The following is a 25,671-nucleotide window of genomic DNA, read 5'->3' on the forward strand; positions in this document are numbered from 1 at the left end:
ATTGCCCGGATCCGAGTGCCCCACGGCCCAGGGGGCGAGTCACATGTAATACACTGACTCACCAGTGACGTCTCTAGGTGAAGTCCTTCATCTTCGCTTTTCTTCTTCATCTGGCACAGACGGCCATCACTTCTTCCAGCCAGGAATCATCTCTGCAGAAAATAACACACAGTTATCAATAACTGATCTCTTCTAGGGAATATTCCCACTCCACCCCCCGACTTCTACACTACACCAGTTGAAGAAAAAAAGCGATATAGTGCCGCCCTGCACAGTAACAGGAGCCCGCTTTTGTCCTATCCCATGGAAAACAATTTCCTAAAAAGTAAATTATATTACAGAAGTAATAATGTCTCTAATTGGACTCTAAAATAATAATGTTCCTCACTGGCCACCATAAACTAATAAAGTATGTTCCTCAATCTGGCCCCAAACAGTAATTAAGTCCCTTGTTCAGCCTGGCACCCCCATATATCCATCCTAGCCCCCCTTCCCTGCATATATCCATCCTGACACCCCCCATATATCCCTTCTGGCCCCCATATGTCCAGTGTGACCCCTCCATATATTTATCCTAGCCCACGTGTATCGAGCCTGCCCCCTCCCATATACCCATCCTAGTCCCCCATGTGGCCCTCCTGTTCCCCCCATATATCCATCCTGGCCTCCATGTGTCCAGCCTGCCCCCCCATATATCCATCCTGGCCTCCATGTTTCCAGCCTGCCCCCCCATATATCTGTCCTGGCCTCCATGTGTCCAGCCTGCCCCCTCCCATATATCTGTCCTAAAGCCCCATGTGTCAAGCCTGCCCCCCATATATCCATCCTGGCCTCCATGTGTCCAGCATGCCCCCCCTACATATCCTTCCTGGCCTCCATGTGTCCAGCCTGCCCCCCAAAATATATCCATCCTGGCCTCCATGTTTCCAGCCTGCCCCCCATATATCCATCCTGGCCTCCATGTGTCCAGCCTGCCCCCTCATATATCCATCCTGCCCTTCCCCCCTGCATATATCCATCCTGACACCCCCCCATATATCCATACTGGCCCCCATATGTCCAGCGTGGCCCCTCCATATATTTATCCTAGCCCACGTGTATCGAGCCTGCCCCTCCACATATCTATCCTAGCCCCCCATGTGTCCAGCCTGCCCCCCACATATCCATCCTGGCCATCATGTGTCCAGCCTGCCCCGCCCCCCATATATCCGGCCCCCCCATATATCCATCCCCCTCACATATCCATCCTGGCCTCCATGTGTCCAGCCTGCCCCACCATATAGCCATCCTGCCCACCCTTTCCCATGTGTCCAGCCAGGCTCCCCCTTATGTGTCCAGCCAGGCTCCCCCCCTTGTGTGTCCAGCCAGGGTTCCCCTTTGTGTGTCCAGCCAGGCTCTCACCCTTGTGTGTCCAGCCAGTGTTCCCCCTTGTGTGTCCAGCCAGGGTTCCCTCTTGTGTGTCCAGTCAGGGCTTCCCCTTGTGTGTCCAGCCAGGGCTCCCACTTGTGGGTCCAGCCAGGGTTCCCCCTTGTGTGTCCATCCAGCTCCCCCCTTGTGTGTCCAGCCAGGGCTCCCCCTTGTGTGTCCAGTCAGGGCTCCCCCTTGTGTGTCCAGCCAGGGCTCCCCCTTGTGTGTCCAGCCAGGGCTCCCCCTTGTGTGTCCAGCCAGGGTTCCCTCTTGTGTGTCCAGTCAGGGCTCCCCCTTGTGTGTCCAGTAAGGGCTCCCCCTTGTGTGTCCAGCCAGGGCTTCCCCTTGTGTGTCCAGCCAGGGCTCCCCCTTGTGTGTCCAGCCAGGGCTCCCCCTTGTGTGTCCAGCAAGGCCCCCCTTGTGTCCATCCGGGCCCCCCCTTGTGTGTCCAGCCAGGGTCCCCCCTTGTGTGTCTAGCCGGGCCCCCCCTTGTGTGTCCAGCCAGGGGCCCATCCCATTCTGCATCCACTCATATACACACAGACACACACACAGACACCTCTTACCTTCCTGCTCTCCCGTGCGGTGTCCTCCTTCTCCGGTGACGTCATACGCCGGCCGGGGAAGGGAGACGCGCAGCTTCAGCTGCTTCACTGGGACGTGTGTCGCGGCGGTTCAGGTAATGAACGCCGCGTGCGCGCGTCCCTGCATACACTGTGCCTGCGCTTTTAAAGGGCCCGTGCCCCTTAAAACCGCAGGTTTTTTTATTTTTTCATTCTCTTCTCCCCCTCTCCTCTGCAGAAGGGTACCCCGCCAGCCCAGTCCCACCCTGTTGATGACTTATCCTAAAATCGGTCATTAATATATAAGTCCTGGACAGTCCCGTTAAGCTTGTTTTACCTAGTTATAAAAGCCCTTTAAGTCCTCATTATAAGGTAAGGTATGAATGGATCTAATTAAATTCTCCAAAGAGAACTATTTATACATTTTAGTCACTGTGAGCTTTCTACAAGATATTGCGGGCAGTATATAGCGAATATACGGACACAGAGCCATTCGCCGGCTCAGATTGCCAATAAGCACCTTGTAAATATGAGACCTTGACATCATAGGTTACTTGGCTTAATATGAAATTGTCCCTCATGTGTACCGCATTGTGGGCAGGGACTATATGTACATCACTGCAGAATATGTTGGCAATAAAAAGTCAACAGAAATGAATATCATGCAGATCCTCACCAGGACTCCAGCAGTGTCACCATCCTGCCACCATACAGCTATAGAAGGACAATAAACCTGCAGGGTTCTCCCCTCAGTTATTTTTCCTTTAATTTTATTATCTGTTTCTTACTCACAGTGAAAGAACAGTCATCAGATATTTTATTCTTCACTTTTTATTTTACAGTCTCAGCTCTGAAGAATAGAACGTCTTATGAATAAATGACAGCTCACTTATTACAGTGGTGGCCAAAAGTATTGGCACCCCTGCAATTCTATCAGATAATACTCAGTTTCTTCCTGAAAATGATTGCAATCACAAATTCTTTGGTATTATTATCTTCATTTAATTTGCTTGCAAGGAAAAAACACAAAAGAGAATGAAGCAAAAATCAAATCATTGATCATTTCACACAAAACTCCAAAAATGGGCCAGACAAAAGTATTGGCACCCTCAGCCTAATACTTGGTTGCACAACCTTTAGCCAAAATAACTGCGAACAGCCACTTCCGGTAACCATCAATGAGTTTCTTACAATGCTCTGCTGGAATTGTAGACCATTCTTCTTTGGCAAACTGCTCCAGGTCCCTGATATTTGAAGGGTGCCTTCTCCAAACTGCCATTTTGTGATCTCTCCACAGGTGTTCTATGGGATTCAGGTCTGGACTCATTGCTGGCCACCTTAGAAGTCTCCAGTGCTTTCTCTAAAACCATTTTATAGTGCTTTTGGAAGTGTGTTTTGGGTCATTGTCCTGCTGGAAGACCCATGACCTCTAAGGGTGACCCAGCTTTCTCACACTGGGCCCTACATTATGCTGCAAAATTTGTTGGTAGTCTTCAGACTTCATAATGCCATGCACACTGTCAAGCAGTCCAGTGCCAGAGGCAGCAAAGCAACCCCAAAACATCAGGGAACCTCCGCCATGTTTGACTGTAGGGACCATGTTCTTTTCTTTGAATGCCTCTTTTTTTTTCCTGTACACTCTATGTTGATGGTTTTTCCCAAAAAGCTCGACTTTTGTCTCATCTGACCAGAGAACATTCTTCCAAAACATAGTAACATAGTTTGTAAACATAGTTAGTAAAGCCGAATAAAGACTTGCGTCCATCAAGTTCGACCTGTTAGTTCTGTAATTGGTAAAGTTGATCCAGAGGAGGGCAAAAACCCCAAATGATTTGGCCAATCTTCACCTGAGGAAAAATTCCCTCCTGACTCTGAAACCAGCAGTCAGAATAAATCCCTGTATCAACTTACTATTTTATTTTATTTTTAAGTATATGCTGAAATCTGCCTGGTATCTAGAAATGCATCCAGTCCCCGCTTGAACTGGTGTAGTGAATCTGACATCACCGTCTCCTCACTCTGTGAATTCCATATTCTCACTGCTCTTACCGTAAAGAACCCCTCTAGTGACGCTTACCCAATCTGAGTATATTCCATTTATAACCACCCTCTGCCTTCTATCCCTTAGCCAGTTAGCTACCCACTTGCAGACATTTTCCCCCAGCCCCATCATTCTCATTTTGTATACCAACCTATTATGTGGCACGCTATCGAAAGCTTTTGAGAAGTCGAGATACACGACATCCACTGGTTCCCCCTGATCTACTCGAGAGCTAATCTCCTCGTAGAAGTCAATCAGGTTTGTTTGGCAGGAGCGATTCCTCATGAATCCATGTTGGTTCGGGATTAAAAGATTATTAGCATCAAGATGCTCCGTAATTGCCTCTTTAATGAAGCTTTCAAAAATTTTGCCCACAACGGACGTCAGACTCACCCGCCGATAGTTTCCGGCGTCACTTTTCGCTCCCTTTTTGAATATTGGCACTACATTCGCCTGTCGCCAATCAAGTGGCACAGACCCAGTCTCAACAGAGTCCTTAAATATAAGATATAACGGTCTGTCTATCACATTACTTAGTTCCCTTAGTACCCGTGGGTGTATGCCATCAGGTTCTGGTGATTTGTTTATTTTAATGTTACTGAGGCGTTTCTGTACCCCAGCTTGGGTTAGATTTGTCATACTTAGTGGAGGATTAAGCTTGTCACTTCTCATTTCTCCTGTTAGTTTGATTTCCTTTGTGAAAGTTGTCGAAAAAAAATTATTTAATAGATTAGCTTTATCCTCATCTTTCTCTATGATTTTGCCTTCCTCACTTTTTATTGGTCCAATATTATCCGATTTAATCCTTTTACTATTTATATACGTAAAGAACAGTTTGGGATTTGATCTACTTTCCCTAGCAATACGTCTCTCTGTTTCCTCCTTCGCTATTTTTATTTGTTTTTTGCAGGTTCTCGTTTTTTCCTTGTAACACATTAGTGCCTCCTTACTGTTTTCCTGTTTTAATCTCTTGAATGCCTCTTTTTTGCTATTTAACGCCCCTTTTACGTTCTTGTTCAACCATATTGGTTTCCTCTTATTTCTGGCCCTTTTATTCCCATACGGTATATACCTCTCGCACTGAGTATTCAGAATTCTTTTGAAGGTTTCCCATTTACTATTCGTATTCCTTTGATTAAGAACTTTGTCCCAGTCAATAAGTTGAAGGCTTTCTTTCAGCTGATCAAACTTCGCCCTCCTAAAGTTTAATGTTTTTGTTGTTCCCTTATTGATAACCCTACTGAAGGGCATTTTGAAGTCGATAATATTATGGTCGCTATTACCTAGGTGCCCCCCTATCTGTACCTCAGTTATTCTATCAGGCCTATTAGTAAATATTAAGTCCAACACGGCCTTCCCTCTCGTTGGTTCCTGCACTAGTTGGGAGAGATAATTATCCTTAATATTTGTCAAGAACCTTTTTCCTTTCTGAGATCTACAGGTTTCTGTTTCCCAGTCAATATCCGGGTAGTTGAAATCCCCCATTACAATCACTTCATTATGTTTTGCTACTTTGTCTATTTGTCCTAATAGCAGATTCTCATTCTCCTCTGTTATATTGGGTGGCTTATAGCAGACCCCCAGTAATATTTTATTATTATTTTTAGTTCCCTCTATCTCTACCCACATGGACTCGACCCCCTCTTCTCCCTCTCCTATATCTTCCCTTAGTCTGGGTTTTAGACATGACTTTACATATAAGCAGACTCCTCCGCCTTTCCCCTGTTTCCGGTCCCTTCTAAATAAACTATAATCTAATAAATTTACCGCCCAGTCGTAGCTATCGTCTAGCCAAGTCTCTGTTATACCTACGATGTCATACCTCTCCTCCCATATAAGCGCCCGCAGCTCATCCGCCTTATTGGTCAGGCTTCTCGCGTTGGTCAGCATGCAAGATAAAACTTTGGGTTTATTTAGCATCCTATTCTTCTCTAACGATCTAACTGTACTATCCCCACCCCCCTCTCCACCCTCATTATATTCACTTCTCCCCTTCCCCCTTGCTTGCCTCACATCCCACCTATTTCCTTGGTTTCCCCCCCCCCCGTCTCTAGTTTAAAAACTCCTCCAACCTATTAGCTATCTTCTTCCCCAGCACCGCTGCACCCTCCCCATTGAGGTGCAGCCCGTCCCTACGGTAGAGCCTGTATCCGACCGCGAAGTCGGCCCAGTTCTCCATGAACCCAAACCCTTCTGCCTTGCACCAACTCTTTAGCCACTTATTCACCTCCCTAACTTCCTGTTGGCGCTCCTGTGTGGCTCGCGGGATTGGTAGTATTTCTGAGAAAACTACCTTGGAGGTCCTTGCCCTAAGCTTCCTACCTAGGTCCCTGAAATCATTTTTAAGGACCCTCCATCTACCACTCACTTTGTCATTGGTGCCGATGTGGACCATGACCGCTGGGTCTTCGCCAGCCCCACCCAGTAACCTGTCAACCCGATCCGCGATGTGCCGGACTCGAGCGCCAGGGAGGCAGCACACCGTTCGGCGATCCCGGTCTTTGTGACAGATTGCCCTGTCTGTCCCCCTAATAATAGTCACCCACTACCAGAACCTGTCTTGCCGGCCTACACTTCCCCCCTCCCCCTCATTACTGGAGGATACACTCCCCCGGCGGTCAGAGGATCTGTCATGCTCCAATAATGCCGGTTCTGAACCAGCCTTCCTATACTTCTTCCCTCTATCCCTCCTTACTGTTATCCAGCTCCCTGCCTGTTCAGCCTGCACTTCCCCTCTATGCTCCACCCCCAGTATTGACCCATTGAGTGTCTGCTCGGTGAGCAGCAAACTCCGTTCTATGTTGTCGATGCTCCTCAGTACCGCTATCTGAGCACTTAGATCCAGAATTTGGGCTTCCAAGTGCACGATATGCTCACATCTCTCGCAGCAGTATGGATCCTCGAGTGGGTGCTCACGGAATGCATACATTGCGCAAGATGTACACTGCACGGCTCCGTCCAACATGGACGTCATTCTAAATATGGGGATACAGTCAGTATATATATACAAGTACAAAACACAATTATTTATATATAGGTGTATGGACGGGGATCAATTAGGGATGTGCAAGTGTATCAATTAGATATTGGCAGGGGATCAGTTAAGTATGGACGGGGGATCAATTAAGTATCAAGTATGGACGGGGGAATCAGCTAAGTAGGTCAGGTGGATTAATTAAGTAAAAAGTAAAGTAAAGAAAGAATGAAATACAGTCAGCAATTCAGTCCTAAGTCCTCCCTTCCAAACTCCCTGAATCCAATGTCACTGAAAAACAAGTCACACACTTACTTTCGTTCGCACTTACGCTCCGGACACACACAGCTCGTTCACACTCGCAAACTAAGAGATTTAAAGTGTTTTTTTTTTGTTTGTTTTTTTTTCCTTTTCCAGCAATGTACCCTTCACCTCAATGCACTTCCAAAGGACTTGATGCCCAACCAGCTGCCCCTTATAAACCCTTAATTATGACCCCTTCCCCTTAATTAACCCCTTGTGAGTAAATCTACACCTCAGGATTTTAGTGCAATGTAGTTAACCCTTAAATACACAGGTAGTAAACTAAGAAACTAAAACTGTAGTGAGAAAATAGATTTTTAATAGCCCAATAAATCTAAACAGGTAGAAAAGCACTCAGCAGATCACAATGCAGCACTCACCGCAATTCACACAGGTATTTTCTGCAGGATTCCCAATACCTCTTCACGCAATTCACACAGGTATTTTCTGCAGGATTCCCAATACCTCTTCACGCAATTCACACAGGTATTTTCTGCAGGATTCCCAATACCTCTTCACCTTCACCTCAATGCACTTCCAGTTCTAGGCTTTATCAGGTAAGTTTTGGCAAACTCCAGCCTGGCTTTTTTATGTCTCGGGGTAAGAAGTGGGGTCTTCCTGGGTATCCTACCATACAGTCCCTTTTCATTCAGACGCCGACGGATAGTACGGGTTGACACTGTTGTACCCTCAGACTGCAGGGCAGCTTGAACTTGTTTGGATGTTAGTCGAGGTTCTTTATCCACCATCCGCACAACCTTGCGTTGAAATCTCTCGTCAATTTTTCTTTTCCGTCCACATGTAGGGAGGTTAGCCACAGTGCCATGGGCTTTAAATTTCTTGATGACACTGCGCATGGAAGACACAGGAACATTCAGGTCTTTGGAGACGGACTTGTAGCCTTCAGATTGCTCATGCTTCCTCACAATTTGGTTTCACAAGTCCTCAGACAATTCTTTGGTCTTCTTTCTTTTCTCCATGCTCAATGTGGTACACACAAGGACACAGGACAGAGGTTGAGTCAACTTTAATCCATGTTAACTGGCTGCAAGTGTGATTTAGTTATTGCCAACACCTGTTAGGTGCCACAGGTAAGTTACAGGTGCTGTTAATTACACGAATTAGAGAAGCATCACATGATTTTTCAAACAGTGCCAATACTTTTGTCCATCCCCTTTTTTAGGTTTGATGTGGAATTATATCCAATTTGGCTTTGGGACAATTCTATTTGTGTTTTTTCATTGAAGACAAATTAAATGAAGATAATAATACCAAAGAATTTGTGATTGCAATCATTTTCAGGAAGAAACTGAGTATTATCTGACAGAATTGCCGGGGTGCCAATACTTTTGGCCACCACTGTATTTCATGCGGCAGAAGTTAGCCTCCAGCAATGGAAGAGGGAACCGAGAAAGTGTAGAAAATGCTCTATCATGGCAGCAGTGGTAAGAGATATTGGAAATGCACGATCAAACCTATCATATCATAGGATTATCTATCATCTATCTATCCTTATATACTCTATTTCATATCTATCTATCCATCTATCTATCCATATATGTATCTATCTACAGTACAGACCAAAAGTTTGGACACACCTTCTCATTTAAAGATTTTTCTGTATTTTCATGACTAGGAAAATTGTACATTCACACTGAAGGCATCAAAACTATGAATTAACACATGTGGAATTATATACTTAACAAAAAAGTGTGAAACAACTGAAAATATGTGTTATATTCTAGGTTCTTCAAAGTAGCCACCTTTTGCTTTGATGACTGGTTTGCACACTCTTGATGAGCTTCAAGAGGTAGTCGCCGGAAATGGTCTTCCAACAATCTTGAAGGAGTTCCCAGAGATGCTTAGCACTTGTTGGCCCTTTTGCCTTCACTCTGCGGTCCAGCTCACCCCAAATCATCTCGATTGGGTTCAGGTCTGGTGACTGTGGAGGCCAGGTCATCTGGCGTAGCACCCCATCACTCTCCTTCTTGGTCAAATAGCCCTTACACAGCCTGGAGGTGTGTTTGGGATCATTGTCCTGTTGAAAAATAAATGATGGTCCAACTAAACGCAAACCGGATGGAATAGCATGCCGCTGCAAGATGCTGTGGTAGCCATGCTGGTTCAGTATGCCTTCAATTTTGAATAAATCCCCAACAGTGTCACCAACAAAGCCCCCCCACACCATCACACCTCCTCCTCCTCCATGCTTCACGGTGGGAACCAGGCATGTAGAGTCATGCGTCGCAGAAAGACACGGTGGTTGGAACCAAAGATCTCAAATTTGGACTCATCAGACCAAAGCACAGATTTCCACTGGTCTAATGTCCATTCCTTGTGTTCTTTAGCCCAACCAAGTCTCTTCTGTTTGTTGCCTGTCCTTAGCAGTGGTTTCCTAGCAGCTATTTTACCATGAAGGCCTGCTGCACAAAGTCTCCTCTTAACAGTTGTTGTAGAGATGTGTCTGCTGCTAGAACTCTGTGTGGCATTGACCTGGTCTCTAATCTGAGCTGCTGTTAACCTGTGATTTCTGAGGCTGGTGACTCGGATAAGCTTATCCTCAGAAGCAGAGGTGACTCTTGGTCTTCCATTCCTGGGGCGGTCCTCATGTGAGCCAGTTTCTTTGTAGCGCTTGATGGTTTTTGCAACTGCACTTGGGGACACTTTCAAAGTTTGCCCAATTTTTCGGACTGACTGACCTTCATTTCTTAAAGTAATGATGGCCACTCGTTTTTCTTTTCTTAGCTGCTTTTTTCTTGTCATAATACAAATTCTAACAGTCTATTCAGTAGGACTATTAGCTGTGTATCCACCAGACTTCTGCACAACACAACTGATGGTCCCAACGTCATTTATAAGGCAAGAAATCCCACTTATTAAACCTGACAGGGCACACCTGTGAAGTGAAAACCATTTCCGGTGACTACCTCTTGAAGCTCATCAAGAGAATACCAAGAGTGTGCAAAGCAGTCATCAAAGCAAAAGGTGGCTACTTTGAAGAACCTAGAATATAAGACATATTTTCAGTTGTTTCACACTTTTTTGTTAAGTATATAATTCCACATGTGGTAATTCATAGTTTTGATGCCTTCAGTGTGAATGTACAATTTTCCTAGTCATGAAAATACAGAAAAATCTTTAAATGAGAAGGTGTGTCCAAACTTTTGGTCTGTACTGTATCTTTCTATCTATCCATGTATGATGGATGGATAGATAGATAGATGGATAGATGAATAAATAGATGGATAGATAGATAGATAGATAAATAGATAGATAGATAGTGTAGGGATTTGTACTCACTGAGCCGCGTTGGAGGTAGGCACAGGTTCACACAGTGATGCAGTCCACGGGTTCAAACAAACTGGTGGCTTATTTTAGTGTCCATACACCAGTTAAGAAACAAAAGTTACAGCCTTTTCCTGGCACAAAAAGGAATAACAGAACAAAGCTCAAAATAACAAGTCCATGCAGCACGGCTTCAGCCGTTTAAACAAGGTGCTTTTCTCTGCCTCCTGCAGAGTCTAAGAAGCACCTGCAAGGTCTGCTCACCTTGCCCAGCAAACACAGACAGACAGAGACAGGCGCAGCTGTCTTAAATTAGCCTTCCAAGACCTGGACTGGAGGTAAGTGAGAAGCTGTTCCCCCCAGCTCTTTCAGCTGCTCATAAAACCCGGCCCTGTAATCCGGACCCATTAAATTCCTCTCAGCACTATGTGTGCTGGAGCCTCCTTCTCCGGATCCTACATCACCGAAGCATGGCACTTCGAGGACACATACCTCCCGTCCACGATCTGTCCGGCAGCAACCTTACATACACCCCCCCTCTGTCCAAAGCCGTAGGGCTTGGCACCTTCTGTCACCATACAATAAATCCTTGACAAGGCAGTGGCATTCCCATGTTGTTTCCCAGGCCTATGCTCTACCCGGAAACTAAAATCTTGTAGAGCCAGGAACCACCTAGTCACTCTGGCATTGTTTCCCTTCTTTTCTCGCATCCACCTCAATGGGGCATGGTCTGACACTAACCTGAACCTTCTACCTAATAGGTAATACCTCAGAGTGTCTAACGCCCACTTAATGGCCAAACATTCTTTTTCTACAATGGAGTAGTCCTTCTCACAAGCGGAGAGCTTCAGACTGAGGTATTTTACAGGGTGTTCTTCTCCGTTAATCTCCTGGGACAAGACTGCTCCCAGCCCGACATCCGATGCATCCATCTGGACCACAAACTCCTTGGAGAAGCTGGGTGCCACCAAGACTGGTTGTTTACAGAGGACCAGTTTCAATTCCTGGCTTCTGCTTCCGGGGACCACTTGGCCATAGCTGACTTCATCCTTTTCAGAAGATCCATCAGTGGGGCTGCTATCAGGGCAAAGTTAGGGACAAATCTTCGATAGTAGCCCACAATGCCTAGAAACGCCATGACCTGCTTCTTCGAGAGGGGCTGTGGCCAGTTCAAGATCGCCTCGACCTTATTTATTTGTGGTTTTATTTCCCCTCTACCAACCACGTACCCTAGGTACTTGGCTTCCTCCATCCCCATGGCACATTTCTTCGGGTTGATAGTAAAGCCCGCCTTCCTTAGGGCATCAAGTATGGCTTGAACTTTGTCCAGATGACTTTCCCAGTCCTGGCTAAATATGACGATGGCATCTAGGTAGGCCGCTGCATACTGTTTGTGGGGTGCTAAGATCCGGTCCATGGCTCTCTGGAAGGTGGCCGGAGCTCCCTTCAACCCAAACGGCATCCTGACGTATTGGCGTCGAGAAGGCTGTCTTCTCCTTAGCCTCTTTGGACAGGGGAATTTGCCAATATCCTTTGGTGAGGTCCAGAGTGGTGATGTACCGAGCGGTTCCTAGCCTTTCGATAAGCTCATCTACCCTAGGCATTGGGTAGGCGTCGAACTTTGAGACCTCGTTCAGCTTCCTATAGTCGTTGCAAAACCGCCATTCCCCATCTGGTTTTGGCACTAAGACTATAGGACTGGACCATCCACTTTTGGACTCTTCAATGACTCCCAGGTTTAGCATCCGCCTTACTTCTTTAGAGATCACCTCTCTGCGGGCTTCGGGGATCCGGTATGGTTTTAGATTGACGCGAACATGAGGCTCTGTGAGAACCTCATGCTCTATGACCTGAGTGAGTCCTGGCAACTCCGAAAACATGTCTTTATTTCGCTGTAACAACTCTTTGCACTGTTGCTTTTGGGCATGTGACAGTGACTCTGCCACCTTGACCTCTTTCACATCGGCCTCAGCCTCAGCCATTAAACAGGGAGCTTCCGCAGGCTCTCTATCTTGCCATGGCTTAATCAAGTTAACATGGTAAATTTGGTAGGGCTTCCTCTTCCCTGGTTGGTGGATCTTAAAGTTGACTTCCCCCACTTTCTCTACCACCTCATAGGGGCCCTGCCACTTGGCCATGAACTTGTCTCCACTGTGGGACTAGCACAAGCACTCGATCTCCTGGGTTGAACGATCTCACCCTGGCCGACCTATTATACACCCTGGAATGTGCCTCTTGTGCCTTAAGGAGGTGCTCCCTCACAATGGGCATCACATGGGCAATCCTCTCTTGCATCTGGGCAACGTGCTCCACCACTCTCCTATAGGGAGTGGTCTCAGCTTCCCAGGACTCTTTCTCCACCTCCAGGAGTCCTGAGGGTGTCGTCCATAGAGTGGTTCAAACGGGGAGAAACCTGTGGAAGCTTTGGGAACTTCCCTCATGGAGAACAACATATAGTCCCAGTCTCGGCCATCCTTTTCCACTGCTTTCCTCAACATTGCTTTCAAGGTTTTGTTAAACCTCTCTACCAGTCCGTCCGTCTGGGGAGAGTACACGGAGGTTCTCAGTTGTGCAATCTGCAGTGTCTTGCACAATTCCCTCATGACCTTCGACATAAATGGAGTTCCTTGGTCTGTTAGGATCTCGTTAGGCAACCCAGTTCTTGAAAACATGTGGACTAACTCCCGGGCTATACACCTGGTGGAGGAGTTTCGTAGTGGTACGGCCTCCAGATACCATGTAGCATAATCTAATACCACCAGGATATACTGATGCAGTTGGGCGGACTTGACCAGAGGCCCCACTAGATCCATTGCTATGCGTTCGAATGGAACCTCGATGACTGGTAGTGGCACTAGGGGACTGCGGAAGTGGGCCACTGGGGAGGTTATCTGGCATGTGGGGCAGGAACGACAATAACTCTATATTTCTCTATAGCAACCTGGCCAGTAGAATCTTTGGAGGATCCGTTCTTGAATCTTGTCTGCACCCAGGTGACCACCCAACACATGAGAATGAGCCATGTCTAACACCCTGCGTCTATAGGGCCCTGGCACCAGCAACTGTTCTATTACCTCACCCCTTGGCTTGGTTATTCTGTACAGCAAATCCCCATTCACAGCAAAATGAGGGAACCGACTGTCAGCCCCCGGTTCTTGAGGCACCCCATTTAACACAGTAACATTTTCAAAGGCCCCTTTCAGAGTTAAATCCCTGAGTTGGGCAGTTCCAAAGTTTCCCTCGGACACCTAAAGCTCAGGGATATTGGACTCAGGGGATGCTACTTCAGCCTCATTGCCCACCAGCACACACATGGGAAACTCATCTACTATGTTCTGCGGGTAAGTTTCCTTAGGGGCGATCTGGCTGTCGTCCAAGCAACCAGGTGTCCCCGCTTTCCCCCACATTTCCCAGAATAATGCAAAGTAACGTCCAATTATTATGGGATGCAATAGGTCCTTAACGACCGCCACTTCATGAGATGTGGTGCCACAGTCTGTGTTTACATCCACCTGGGCCACAGGATAGTTCTTAGCGTCCCCATTGATACACCGGACACCCACCACCTTCCCAGAAACCAGCCGATGAGGGAGTGTGGTCCTTATCAGGGTCACCAAACTTCCTGAGACCAATAGTCCAGAGACTTGTGCCCCGTTAACTGACACTGAGCATGCCTGAGGGCCCTCGCCATGTTGACGAACCGCGCTGCAGGCGGGGTAGGCAAAATAAGAGCAACGCCGGCCCATGTTACAGTCCATTGGTTCAGAGGTTATGGGACACCGGGAGGCAATATGGCCAGGGGTATGACATCTCCAACACACTATATTATGGGGTGGGACCTTGGGCAGCAACTCAGACCCCTCCTGAACTCTAGGATGCCCCCCAGGTGTGGCGCTAGCTCCCTTCTTTTGGGTGTCCGCCACCTTTTGGGAACCCCAGTATTGAGAGGCTACGACCCCTTGTTTTCCCAACGGACTCTCAACCGCCTGGTATCTTTCCACCAACCCCACCAAGTCATCAGCATTATAGGGATCTCCCTGGGCAACCCAGGATTTTACCGACTTCGGGAGAGAGTGTATAAACCTGTCTATAACGACCTCTATCTCATATCATAGGACTATCTATCATCTATCTATTATCTATATGACGCGCCCCCTGGGCCATGGGGCACCCGGGACCGGACTTCAGGGCAATGCTGGGAGTAGTTGTGGCGACCTGGTCCCGTGGCTCAGGGTGGCCAGACCAATATTGTGGCAGTCTCTGTATCAGTATAATGCAATGTCCGACTACGCCACCCGTGGATTGCGGTCAATAAGAACCGCCGCTGCTGAGCAGACCTCTGAGGCTGATGTTGTGAGGGCAGCAGAGTGTAGTATAACTCCCCACGGGAGGAGTATAGCCTCAGGCTAGTGAGTGTGGATGATAGGAGTGATGGTACACGAGCGCAGCAGGAACGACTCAGAGGCTTTGCAGTGCAGTTCAGGGTCTTTACTGATGGTGATAAGGCAGACCCTCCCGGGAGTACTGGCTAGCATAAGAGGCCTGGTCAGTCTGTGAGCAAACTGGAGTTCCCCTGGCCAGGTGGAGTTGTAGGCCTCCCCGACTATCTGCACTCTTCCTGGCTACCTTGCTGTAAGCGAGTGGAAGTAGCCCACGTCCCTGAGTGTTCCGTGTGGTGCTCACCTGTATGGCTGGTGACTTGGGGCCTTCTGATAGCCCCCGCTCCTCGATTGCAGTGCTGGTCCCTTGCTCGTGACTGAGCCTCCGGGCTTCTATGGCCAGAGGACTTGAAATCCCCTGCCGGCGGGTTTCTGCTGCTGGGTATATATAAGTCCCCGCAACCTCGGACTCCTGTGTCCGGTTCTCAGAGTCTTCTGCCAGGACGAACTCCGCTTAGCTCAAGTCCCTGGTCTTCAGCTCCTGCTCCTACAGAGCTCCTCGCTGTTACTTTCCCTGTGTCTGGAACTAACTCCAGGCTCTGACTTCACTAACCCCGCCCCAGATCCAGTTTATATAGGGCAGGTTCCTCCCCTATCTGGTCTGGGACAGGAGGTGTTGCATGTTTAAGGGCTCCGAACCAGGAAACCTCCCACTTGCTCTCAGACATAATATTTCTATTACAGTGGTAACCAGACCCCTGGGGTGCCACATATCCATCTATCTATCTCATATCTATCTATCTATCAATCTCATATCTATCTATCTTCTCCACTTTTTATCTGGTCTCAGGTATGACTTTCATATTACCCACGACTGTTACTTGCCACAGGTGAGTTTTAACGAGCATCACATGCTTGAAGCAAAGTTGTTTTTCCACAATTTTGGAAAAGTGCCAACAATTTTGTCCGGCCCATTTTTGGAGTTTTGTGTGAAATTATGTCCAATTTGCCTTTTTTCCCCATTTTTTTGTGCTGTTTCAATACACACAAAGGAAATAAATATTATAACAAATGTATAACAAAACATGTGTAATTGTAATAATTTTCTGGGAGAAATACTTCACTTTCTGGAACAATCTCAAGGTTGCTAAACACTTCCGGCCATGACTGTGTGTATATATGGGCCCTCAATAAACCATCCCTCTCACAGCAAGGGTCAGGAATCGGTGGCCTTCCCTCTCCGAATCTTAGGGAGAGACGGTTGTGCTTCCAGCATCCACCTAGGCTGCCACCCCAGTGGAACTAATAGCAGGGTAGCCAACTGTCCAGAAATTCTTGGACAGTCCATAAAAATAGGGCACTTTTTTCCCTGTCCGTAAAAAAAAATGTGATGCGTCCATAATCTTTCTGAAGCTGGAGAGAATTGTTCAGATGGAGGGAGATGTAGGGGCATCATATTGTGTATAGGGAGATGTAGGGGCATCATATTGTGTATAGGTATCATATTGTGTATCTGCATGTGTGGGGACATCATACGGTGTATATGGAGCTGTGAGCACATCATACTGTATTTAGGGAACAATGAGGGAATCATACTGTATACAAGGAGCTGTGGAAACATAATGCTGTGTAAAGGGTCTGTGGGGTCATCATCTAATATACAGTACAGACCAAAAGTTTGGACACACCTTCTCATTTAAAGATTTTTCTGTATTTTCATGACTATGAAAATTGTACATTCACACTGAAGGCATCAAAACTATGAATTAACACATGTGAAATTATATACTTAACAAAAAAAGTGTGAAACAACTGAAAATATGTCTTATATTCTAGGTTCTTCAAAGTAGCCACCTTTTGCTTTGATGACTGCTTTGCACACTCTTGGCATTCTCTTGATGAGCTTCAAGAGGTAGTCACCGGAAATGGTTTTCACTTCACAGGTGTGCCCTGTCAGGTTTAATAAGTGGGAGTTCTTGCCTTATAAATGGGGTTCGGATCATCAGCTGTGTTGTGCAGAAGTCTGGTGGATACACAGCTGATAGTCCTACTAAATAGACTGTTAGAATTTGTATTATGGCAAGAAAAAAGCAGCTAAGTAAAGAAAAATGAGTGGCCATCATTACTTTAAGAAATGAAGGTCAGTCAATGCAAAAAATTGGTAAAACTTTGAAAGTGTCCCCAAGTGCAGATGCAAAAACCATCAAGCGCTGCAAGAAACTGGCTCACATGAGGACTGCCCCAGGAAAGGAAGACCAAGAGTCACCTCTGCTTCTGAGGATAAGTTTATCCGAGTCACCAGCCTCAGAAATCGCAGGTTAACAGCAGCTCAGATTAGAGACCAGGTCAATGCCACACAGAGTTCTAGCAGCAGACACATCTCTTCAACAACTGTTAAGGAGACTTTGTGCAGCAGGCCTTCATGGTAAAATAGCTGCTAGGAAACCACTGCTAAGGACAGGCAACAAGCAGAAGAGACTTATTTGGGCCAAAGAACACAAGGAATGGACATTAGACCAGTGGAAATCTGTGCTTTGGTCTGATGAGTCTAAATTTGAGATCTTTGGTTCCAACCACCGTGTCTTTGTGCGATGCAGAAAAGGTGAACGGATGGACTCTACATGTCTGGTTCCCACCGAGAAGCATGGAGGAGGAGGTGTGATGGTGTGGGGGTGCTTTGCTGGTGACACTGTTGGGGATTTATTCAAAATTGAAGGCATACTGAACCAGCTTGGCTACAACAGCATCTTGCAGCGGCATGCTATTCCATCCGGTTTGCGTTTAGTTGGACCATCATTTATTTTTCAACAGGACAATGACCCCAAACACACCTCCAGGCTGTGTAAGGGCTATTTGACCAAGAAGGAGAATGATGGGGTGCAACGCCAGATGACCTGGCCTCCACAGTCACCAGACCTGAACCCAATCGAGATGATTTGGGGTGAGCTGGACCGCAGAGTGAAGGCAAAAGGGCCAACAAGTGCTAAGCATCTCTGGGAACTCCTTCAAGATTGTTGGAAGACCATTTCCATTGACTACCTCTTGAAGCTCATCAAGAGAATGCCAAGAGTGTGCAAAGCAGTCATCAAAGCAAAAGGTGGCTACTTTGAAGAACCTAGAATATAAGACATATTTTCAGTTGTTTCACACTTTTTTGTTAAGTATATAATTCCACATGTGTTAATTCATAGTTTTGATGCCTTCAGTGTGAATGTACAATTTTCATAGTCATGAAAATACAGAAAAATCTTGAAATGAGAAGGTGTGTCCAAACTTTTGGTCTGTACTGTATATAATCGTCTAATCCCGTCTGTCTGTCTGTCCTTCTGTCCAGGAAATCCTGCGTCGCTGATTGGTCCAGCCGCGGCCAATCAGCGACGCGGGATTTCAGAAAAAGATGGCGGCCGTTAGCAGCTCATCTGCCGCACGGAGGTCAGCGGCGATGCAGCCGGGAGATGACCGGCGCTAGCCGCTCATCTCCCGGCTGCTCGCAGCAGAAGTACCGCGACCGGCGGCGCTGCTGACCTCCATGCGGCTACCGTCGGGAGATCAATGGCTAGGGCCGCTGATCTCCCGACGGCAAGTGTGAAGCGAGGACCGGGGAGCGGCGCCGCCAGTCAGGATACTTCGGCTGTGAGCAGCCGGCCATCTCCCGGTTCCTCGCAGCGGAAGTACCCGCACAGGTAGCGTCGCTGCCCGGTCCTCAGTAATACGATTCGCTGATTGGTCGGAATCAGCGATATTGGCGCCGCGACCAATCAGCGATACTGGCGCCAAATTTAAACACCGCTCTGCTGATTGGTCGTGGCCGGCGGCCGCGACCAATCAGCGATTTTGGCGCCACATTTAAACACCACTCTGTTGATTGCGCCTGGTCGGCCGCATACAGATTCTAGAATACCCGATGCGTTAGAATCGGGACACCATCTAGTACTGTATATAAAGAGCTGTGGCAGCCATCACACTATATATAGAGACCTGTGAAAAGCTAATGTGTTGATCCAGAGGAAGTCAAAAAACCCCATGAGGCAGATGCTGCTTGCCCAAAATTAGGGGAAAAATTCCTTCCCGACTCCACATATGGCAATCAGACTAGTTGCTTGGATCAACGTCCCATAACAAAATCTAGTATGAATAACCTGTAATGTTATTCAAGAAAGTCACACAGGACCTCCTTGAACTTTTTTTTAGAGAATTAAGTATTACAAGGTCATGTGGTAGAGAGTTCCATACCTCACACAATAAAACATTGCCATCTAACTTCCTTTAGACAAAGCGAATTAGGAGCTTGATGCTAGAGTAGTTGAATTAAAACTGAAAAAAATTATTAACACAGCAAAAAAGAGGAACAGTATTTATTCTCCAGCCCAGGTCTCAAAACTAATGCACTAATCAGGATGAAGCAAACCATATAATAAAGGCAGGGGCAGCTCAGGTGCAAAATACTGATGAGACAACCAACTCATAACCTACCAATTCTTGGAGGGGGTCATTGCTTAGTATTAAAACTGCACACAAAAAATGGCTTGTATAGGTCACTGGTCACACACAGATTGTTAGGGGAATGGTTGCAAACAACTTTATTAAATAATGGAAAGCAAACGAACCCGGGGTCCGTGATGCAGCCTGGAGGACTGTGGACAAACACCTTCCGGGTAAGAAGGTAAAACAACCAACTGAAATAACAATCCCCCCCGTGTTACTGCACACCGGAACGGGAATAGGGATTCGCACTATCTCCGTTAACTGCACGAGAGATGTGCGACAAATAATGGAGCCGTAGCCCTGTTAACTGCACAGAGGCTACGCAGCAGGCGCTAGGATGCGTGTGTGATTCACGCAGGCGTATACATGCTCCCAGCCGGCTTGCTACCGGACTGAGGAGTATCTCTCCACGTGGCTAACAGGCGGTGCCGGGAATACGGAGTCCGCAGTCTGCTCGGGGTGTATAGCGACACCCTTGTTGGAGCCAGAGTGTCAGACGAAGCTACCTGCCTCCCTCCATCTAAGGCTGTCTATCCCCTGCTAAACCTGCCTGTCAGAAGCTATAACAGCAAAAGCACACGTGGAGCCGAAACGACCAAGCGTCCACACAATAACACCAACTCAGCTCAATGATCAGAGCGCGCCGCCATGTTTGTGGGCGTGCTATTTAAATATTAAGCCCTGCCCACCGTCACATTATTGGTGACGTCACCCGCGACCAATCAGGCGGTGCCAGGTCACCGGATCAGCTGACTCCCAAACCACTAATCACGGTCCGCCATGTCACGGGCATGCTCAGTGCAGTGTATTCTGGACTTAGGCTGTAACAGCCCTGTTTCCCTCCGCAACCTATCCTTCATGTTGCTAGGAACAAAGACCCAAGAGACAACTTGTACATCTCGTGCACCAGCTAGGCGTTGGGACTGACGATGATGCTGAGCAGCATCTGGACCGGAATGGGAGACCACAGAATCCACTGATGATTCTGAACCCATTTCAGATCCAGAAAACACCTGACGCCTAACACAGATAGTGCTCAATATAGGGCTTACAGCCTATTAGTGACCCTCATACTGTTAGATTAGGCAGGCTGCAAAGCACTATCTAAGTGCACCCCATGAGGACAGACCCCCTAGTTTACAAATCCAGCATTGATGGGCTTGTCTGAACCCTGAATAAAAATAACGTGCAAAATCTATATATGAGGTTCTGGTAAATATTTTGGCGCTGGTCACGCACAGTGTCTGGTTTACAGCCTATTAGTGACGCCCATACTATTAGATTAGGCAGGCTATGCTCCCCTCATACACCTTACCACGGTGTGTAGTGTGACATGGAGCTAAACCCCCTGTCTTCTTAAGAATAAGGCTGCGAAAACCCTTCTCTTTATTGATAGTAGAGAAACCTCCATACAGTAGATGCGGAAAACATACGATGAACCCCAGTATTGTACCACATAGATAGGGCTCTTACCGGCTAAGCTTGGAGCAGGCTGTGTGCACAGAGCCCAAGATACAAAACTGTAGGGATGTGGACTGTCTTACCCTGTTCCTGCCCCTGAAGACAACAAACGCGTCATGTGAATACTGTCTTGCGGTTTTATATCTAAAAGTGATATGTGTCTTATGTAATGTATAATGGTGATGTAACAGCATGTGAAGTGTTAATGCATAATGTGAGTATAGCATAAGATAAGCTTAGGATACCATAAGACATAAGTATAACATAAACCCTAAAATACAAATTTTATTAAATCTCTTTAAAATCGGGACATGCGGCATAAAGATGATCCGCATCAGTATTGCACTTTATCAAGATAAGTTCCTTTTATTGTTTAGTCTTGTGATCATTTATGTCATTGATACCTCTATGGGTGATTAATTCCAGGGCTGGCTAGGGTTATCCAGGGATAGCCGCCGTGGAGCGGGGGCGCCACAGTGTCAACATTAACTAGGGTGTCACCCTCCACTATAAGGCAGGTAATCAGCATCTAGGGTGTTGAACAGGGCTGATTGTAGCCTTTGTTTGGATGCCCGAATGTATCCTTTGGCTTGGAGGTCCAAAGATATTAGGAACGTTCTTGGGTGTTTTTATAAATTTGCACATTGTCACTTTATTCACTGTTGTCACTTTAATCATTTAGTACACACTGAGGATTGATTGTTTGATGTGATATCTGTACCAGTTTCTGGTAGACTGTCAGATCTTTGGTCTATGTAAGTACGAATAAGGGACTTTTAGGGTCTAGGGGCAGCTGCCGTTCAGCAAGGGTGCCATTGTCATCTATATGTAGGATGCCCATCTCCATTGACATGCAGGTTCAGACTAGGGTATCTATAGGGTGAGTTTTATTGAAGTACAGTGGGTACGGAAAGCATTCAGACCCCTTTAAATTTTTCACTCTTTGTTTCATTGCAGCCATTTGGTAAATTCTAAAAAGTTCATTTTTTTCTCATTAAAGTCCACTCTGCACCCCATGTTGACTGAAAAAAACAGAAATGTAGAAATTTCTGCAAATTTATTAAAAAAGGAAAACTGAAATATCACATGGTCATAAGTATTCAGACCCTTTGCTCATATTTAAGTCACATGCTGTCCATTTCCTTGTGATCCTCCTTGAGATGGTTCTACTCTTTCATTGGAGTCCAGCTGTGTTTAATTAAACTGATAGGACTTGATTTGGAAAGGCACACACCTGTCTATATAAGACCTCACAGCTCACAGTGCATGTCAGACCAAATGACCAGTATTGAGTAGAAGCCCCCTTTTGAGCTAGTGCATCCATGAGCCTTCTTGGGAATGATGCAACAAGTTTTTCACACCTGGATTTGGGGTTCCTCTGCCATTCTTCCTTGCAGATCCTCTCCAGTTCTGTCAGGTTAGATGGTGAACGTTGGTGGACAGCCATTTTCAGGTCTCTCCAGAGATGTTCAATTGGGTTTAGGTCAGGGCTCTGGCTAGGCCAGTCTAGAATGGTCACAGAGTTGTTCTGAAGCCACTCCTTTGTTATTTTAACTGTGTGCATAGGGTCATTGTCTTGTTGGAAGGTGAACCTTCGGCCAAGTCTGAGGTCCAGAGCACTCTGGAAGAGGTTTTCATCCAGGATATCTGTGTACTTGGCCACATTCATGTTTCTTTCAATTCCAACCAGTCGTCCTGTCCCTGCAGCTGAAAAACACCCCCATGATGCTGCCACCACCATGTTTCACTGTTGGGATTGTATTGGGCAGGTGATGAGCAGTGCCTGGTTTTCTCCACACATACCCCTTAGAATTATCACCAAAAAGTTCTATCTTAGTCTCATCAGACCAAAGAATCTTATTTCTCATAGACTGGGAGTCCTTCATGTGTTTTTAAGCAAACTCTGTGCAGGCTTTCATATGTCTTGCACTGAGGAGAGGCTTCCGTTGGGCCACTCTGCCATAAAGGCTCGACTTGTGGAGGGCTGCAGTGATAGTTGACTTTATGCAACTTTCTCCCATCTCCCTACTGCATCTTTGGAGCTCAGCCACAGTGATCTTGGGGTTCATCTTTACCTCTCTCACCAAGGCTCTTCTCCCACGATTGCTCAGTTGAGCTGGACGGCCAGGTCTAGGAAGACTTCTGGTGGTCCCAAACTTTTTCCACTTAAGGATTATGGAGGCCACTGTGTTCTTAGGACCCTTGACTAATGCAGAAATTCTTTTGTAAACTTGGCCAGATCTGTGCCTTGCCACAATTCTGTCTCTAAGCTCCTTTGGCAGTGTCAGGATGCCAGGTTTAATTTTACTTTGCCAGTAGTTTTTCCCTTAGCCAAGATGGCTTCCATTGCCTCACTGGGGTCATGTGTTTCCTGCCTGTGGACCTACTTAAACTGCATGTGTTGCAATCATGCCTTGCCTGAGTATTGTGTGCTTTTAGCTTTCTACTCACCTGTGCTAGCCCTCTGAATAGAGTCTTGCTGACTTTGTGTTTACTCCTAGTCATCCGCTGAAAGGATTGCTGCCTGAATCCTCTGCTAAGGGGACTTCTGCTGAAAGGAACCGCTGGCTGTTGTTCACTCACGCTGGGATCTCTGAACTTTTGTCTTCCTGAAGAAAACTTCTCCTGGATCTCTACACCTCTGGTATAGTCACCATCTTGCTCTGTGTTTAAATACCCGGCTCCAGCTCTGCTTAAGACATCGCTGTTTCCTCCACTGCACCTCCTGCATTCTTCAATATCCAGATCCATATTCCAGTTTGTCTTCTCTTCTGCACTACGTGAGTCCACAATCAACTGAGGAATGCCTACGTCTGCTTACTATCCTTATTTCTGTTTGCATATTACTGTACCTAAGTAAACTTGAACTATGGTTAACTTTTGCATACCCTAATAGTAATGAAGCCTGTGCCTTACAGATTAGGTTCTAAGAAGTATTGTTTGGAATGAACTTACCTTCATAAACTGTTTGCTGTGATCTTTTGCACTTGAGTTTAAAATAGACTTTCACACTACTCTTGTCTCAGTCTCTGCTTTTGGCCCACGCCATTGGACTTCAGGGTATCTACTAACATCGTAATAGGCAGTTCCTTTGAGCTCATGATTCTCATTTGGTCTGACATGCACTGTGAGCTGTGAGGTCTTATATAGACAGGTGTGTGCCTTTCCAAATCAAGTCCTATCAGTTTAATTAAACACAGCTGGACTCCAATGAAAGAGTAGAACCATCTCAAGGAGGATCACAAGAAATTGACAGCGTGTGACTTAAATATGAGCAAAGGGTCTGAATACTTATGACCATGTGATATTTCAGTTTTCCTTTTTTAATAAATTTGCAAAAATTTCTACATTTCTGTTTTTTTTCAGTCAAGATGGGGTGCACAGTGTACTTTAATGAGAAAAAAAATGAACTTTTTAGAATTTACCAAATGGCTGCAATGAAACAAAGAGTGAAAGATGTAAAGGGGTCTGAATGCTTTCCGTACCCACTGTATATAGTACTCAATGTTCCAGGCAGTGGGAGGCATTACTGGGATCCAGAGCAGTCGCTCCAGTCACGTCCAGAGCCTAAGGTCTGGCATAGGAGCTGCCGGACACTTTGTGTGCTCTGAAGTACAAAGGAAGATGGACAGGGACCTGCATAGATGGAAGTTGAAGGCCAGTCCCGGGTGCACTGTGACGCGCCCCTGGGCCTGTGTCGCGCTGCGGTGCGCACGCGGGAGCTTACCCGGAGCCGGATCCGTGGAGGGTTGTAGTCTCGTGGCGGTGACCCGGTCCGTGCCCAGGGAGTCAAACTGGACGGCAGTCTACTAGTAGTAAATAGTTGATGACTACGCCACCCGTTGAGTGCAGCCAGGGAGCTGCTGCTGCGGGGCAGACCGCTGAGGCCGATGGTAGGATTATGCAGCGTGATAGTATAACCCCCAACGGGAGGGGTATGGTCTCAGGGCAGCCGACGTGGATGATGGGGGTAGCAGGAACCACTCAGAGACGGTACGGTGTAGTTCAGGGTCTTTACTGGTGACAATGATAGACCCTCCCGGAGTACTTGCTAGCGAACGGGGCCTGGTCAGTCCTTGAGCAGATGGGATCTCCCCTGGCCAGGCGTAGTTGTAGGCCTCCCAAACTGACTGTACTCTTCTGGCTACCTTGCTAGAAGCTGATGTAAGTAGCCCACGTCCCTGAGTGTACCGTGTGGTGCTCACCCGTATGGCCGGTGACTCGGGGCCTTCTAATGGCTTCCGCTCCACGATGGCGGTGCTGGTCCCACGCGTGTGACCGTGCCTTCGGGCTTCTGGGCCAGAGGACCTGAAATCCCCTGCCTGACGGATTCTGCTGCTGGGTAGGAGTTAGTCCCCACAGCCTCGGACTCCGGGTCCGGAAAGAAGTCTTCTTAGTCAGGGCGAGCTCTGCGGCTGCCAGCCCCTGACTCCTTGTAACTCTGCTGTTTCCTATGCTGCTTCTTGTCTCTACTCCACTTGTCTCACTCACCCTGCCTCAGCCCCGGGTTTATACAGGGGAAGTTCTTCCCCTCCCAAGACTGGGCAGGAGGTGTGGCATGCACAGGATCCCTGACCAAAGGACCTCCCACCTGCTCTCAGACATAACATTACATTACTGTGGAAAACCAGACCCCTGGGGTGCCACATTCCCCCCTAGTGAAATTTAGTACTCCGGGACTAAACACATTTAGAAAAACATAACAAGGCAAAAACATTAATAATACAATAAGAAAACATATAAAGATGGTTACGGCGTGTCCGCAACCGGGTG

The sequence above is a fragment of the Phyllobates terribilis genome, unplaced genomic scaffold, assembly GCF_046119375.1.
Source record: "Phyllobates terribilis strain yellow unplaced genomic scaffold, ASM4611937v1 Scaffold_201__1_contigs__length_3545014, whole genome shotgun sequence".
Taxonomy (NCBI): Eukaryota; Metazoa; Chordata; class Amphibia; order Anura; family Dendrobatidae; genus Phyllobates; species Phyllobates terribilis.